We start from the raw sequence: 3,979 nt of genomic DNA on the forward strand, positions 1-3,979 counted from the left end.
TGACTCAAAAAAAAAAAAGTAAAAATTAAAAAATTAGCCAGGTGTAGTGGCTTGTAACTGTAGTCAGCTACTCGAGAGACTGAGGCTAGAAGATCACCTGAGTCCAGGAATTTGAGGCTGCAGGGAGCTATGACGATACCATTGCACTCCAGCCTGGGTGATGGAGTGAGACGCTGTCTGTAAAATAAAGAGGGGGCGGGGAAAGATGGCTTTGAAATCAGTGGTGCCAAACTTAAATTACTTCCTGGAAACAATCCATCCTTACTTTTCTAATGCATATCCAGATTTGCCCATCTGTTACCTACAAACTAGAATTCATTCATCCATTTAAAAAAATGTTAGGCCAGGTGTAGTGACTCACCCATAATCCCAATACTTTGGGAGGCCAAGGAGGGAGGACCACTTGAGACTAGGAATTCAAGACCAGCCTGAGCAACACAGCAAGACTCCATCTATACAAAAGGTAAAAAAAAAAAAAAAAGACATTGGCTAAGCAGGGTGACGCATACCTGTCGCCCCAGCTAGGAGGCTGAGGCAGGATCACCTGAGCCCAGGAGGTCAAGGTTGCAGTGATCCATGATCACACCTCTGCATTCCAGCCTGGGTGACAGAGTAAGATCCCATTTCAAAAAAAAAAAAAAATTATATTGGGTGCTTAAGATACTGCAGTGGGGGTGGAGAGTAAGAAGGAAAACAAACAAACAAACAAACAGCTGGGCACTGTGGCTCAATCCTGTAATCCCAGCACTTTGGGAGGCTGAGGTGAGAGGATTGCCTGATCCCATGGGTTCAAGAATGGCCTGGGAAGCTTGGTGAGATCTCATCTCTACAATAAATTAAAAAATTAGCCGGGCACAGTAGCGCACACCTGTAGTTCCAGCTACTTGGAAGGCTGAGGCAGCAGGATTGCCTGAGCCCAGCAGGTCGACGCTGGGGTGGCTGTGAGCATGCCACTGCACTCCAGCCTGGGCAATAGAGTGAGACTCCAACTCAAAAAAAGAAAAAAAAAAAACCAACAAACCCTGTTCTTATGGGGCTTACATTCTAGTGGGGGGGGGACACAGATAATTAAATAGGTAAGAAAATAAAGAAAGAAAGAAACTCTATAGTCTATCAGAGGGTGCTGCTATAGGGAAAAATAAGTCAGTAAATAGGGATAGAAATGTCATGAAGGAGTGGGAAGTTATAATTATAAATAGGACCATCAGAGACTCTGAAAGCAAAGGACTCTGAAAAGATGACTTTAGGATTTTTTTTTTAAAGCAGGATTTATTAAGAGGACAGAAAAACTCCCACAGTGGGAGGGGACCGAGAGGGTTGCCCAGGATTTTTTTTTAACCTAATTGAAGGGAAGGAGGGGACCATGCAGAATTATGTGGGGAAGAGCATTTCAGGTAGCAGGTGAAGAGGCCTGGAAGCAGTTACATGCCAGATATGGTCCAGGAACAGCAGGGGCACCAGTGCAGCTGGGCAATGAGTGAGCAGAGCATGTGAGAAGTAGAGGCCAGAGAGATGGTAGGTGGAGGGACAGATTACTCAGGGCCACATAGGCCATTCTAAAACCTCTGGGGGCCGAGTATGGTGGCACACACCTGTAATCCCAGCACTTTGGGAGGCCGAGGCAAGAGGATTGCCTGAGCCCAGACATTCAAGACCAGCCTGGGTAACTTAGTGAGACCCCCATCTCTACAATAAATAAAAAAATTAGCTAGGCATGGTGGCAGGTGCCTGCGATTCCATCTAATTGGAAGGTTAAGGTGAAAAGATTGCCTGAGCCCAGCAGGTCGAAGCTACAGTGGCCATAAGTATGCCACTGTACTTCAGCCTGGGCAACAGAGTGAGAATTCAACTCAAAAAATTAAAATTAAAAATAATATTTTTAAAGCCTCTGGGTTTCAACTCAAAAAATTAAAATTAAAAATAATTTTTTTAAAGCCTCTGGGTTTCACGCTGTAATAGGAAGTCATTGGGGAGGTTAGAGCAGAGATGTGACCTAATGTGAAATGTGTCAATTGCACTATGTGCAAACTAGCCTGGGAGGGCCCAGGTGGAAGGAGGCCAGTTAAGAGGCTATTAGAATAATCACAGCAAAAATGATGGTGGCCTGGACGAGGTTGGTGAGATGTGGCAAGATCCTGGACCTATCTGGAAGAGCTGATGTATTAGATGCAATGCACGAGAGAAAGAAAAGTCAAGAAGAACTGCAAAGTTTTAAATCTGAACACCGAGAGGGATTCAGTTACCATTTACTGAGATGGAGACTACTTTGGAGGAATAGTTTAAGGAGGGAGATCGAGATTCTGGATGTGGACACAGGTTTGAGATGCCTAGCAGACACCCAAATGCAGATGTGGAAGAGGCAGAGATACACATCTGGAGTTCAGGCAGGCCTTGACTGGAGATAAGCATTTAGGAGTCATTAGCATACGTTACACTGTTTGAAACTGATAAACTGGGTCATTGCCAAGGGAGTAAGTATGCAGAAAAAGGGGAAGATTTCCCAGGACATTCTAGAGCTCTCCAATGTGTAGCAGCCAAAGCGATAAGGAGGAACCAGCAAATGAATGGCCTGCAAAATGATGCCAATAAACTAGGATAAACTACACGTAGAGAACATGTAATAGCTTGAACTTGGATAGAGTTCTCATACCACACATTCCTTTTATTCTACAATACATATTCAAAACAGGTCTTTATTCATTTTGTGTTTTCTTTTCTGGTTGTTGTCCCAAATCTTCCTTCATCTTGGATAATTTCTTTTTTTTCTTTTTCTTTCTTTTTTTTTTTTTTTCTGAGTCAGAGTCTCACTCTGTTGCCCAGGCTGGAGTGCAGTGGCACGCTCACAGTCACCCCAGCGTTGACCTGCCGGGCTCTGGCGATCCTTCTGCCTCAACCTTCCAAGTTGCCAGAAATACAGGCGTGTTCTACCACGCCTGACTAATTTTCTGATCTTATTGTAGATATGAGGTCTCACCATGTTGCCCAGGCTGGTCTCGAACCCATGGGCTCAGGCAATCATTTCATCTCAGCCTCCCAAAGTGCTGGGATTACAGGCTTAAGCTACTGCAACTGCCATCTTGGATCATTTCTTATTTTCAGGGTCCATCAATAAAATCACAGGAACGGGCTTTTGACAGACTTTATTTATACCTTCTGAAGGCTGCATTTATACCCCCCCAAACTATATTTGTTCTTAAAAGCTTGATTATCAGTTTCATTAGGCTACTTGTCAGAAAACAATGAGATTATTATCTTTATGATGACATTTTTGGAAACAAGATACATTAAAATGTTATTCATAACAAACTAAGATCTGCTAGAATCACATCTATTACACAAGGGTCAGCTAAGAATAATTTACAAGTTTCCCTTGAGGTTAGATGAAAGATTAAACACTCTCAGAGAAAATGAAGAGAGATGTGGCAGCAAGAAAAGAAAGAAAGCAGGATGATGCTGAAAGTATATGAATTTAACTGGAAGGAAGGTGGAGAATATTCTGGAAAGGAAATTATAATAATCATAGTTAGGAAGTAATGCTCAAAATGCCAAAAGCACAAGGCCTGAGTTAAGTTTTCTCTCCACTTGTCCTTTGGAAGGTGAAAAATGCTATGAAATTCCATAGCCATTACAAGAAGGTAACTGGTAAAATAAATTATGGTGCAAGACAACAATGTGGAGTACTATTTAACCATTAAAATTTACAATTTAAGACCGGACATGTAGCTCATGCCGTAATCTAAACTCTTAGGGAAGCCAAAGGAGTTCAAGACCAGTCTAGGAAACATAGCAAGACCTTGTGTCTACAAAAAACTAGCCAGGCGTGGCTGCAGGCGCCTGTAATCCCATCTACTCAGGAGGCTGAGGTGGAAGGATCCCCTGAACCCAGAAGGTTGAGGCTGTGGTGAGCCACTCTTGTGCCACTGCACCCCAGCTTGGGGTGACAGAGTGAGATCTGGATTTTTTTTTTTTTTTGAGTTGG

Source organism: Carlito syrichta, unplaced genomic scaffold (genome assembly GCF_000164805.1).
Source record: "Carlito syrichta isolate Samal-C Ts95f unplaced genomic scaffold, Tarsius_syrichta-2.0.1 Scaffold306946, whole genome shotgun sequence".
Lineage (NCBI taxonomy): Eukaryota > Metazoa > Chordata > Mammalia > Primates > Tarsiidae > Carlito > Carlito syrichta.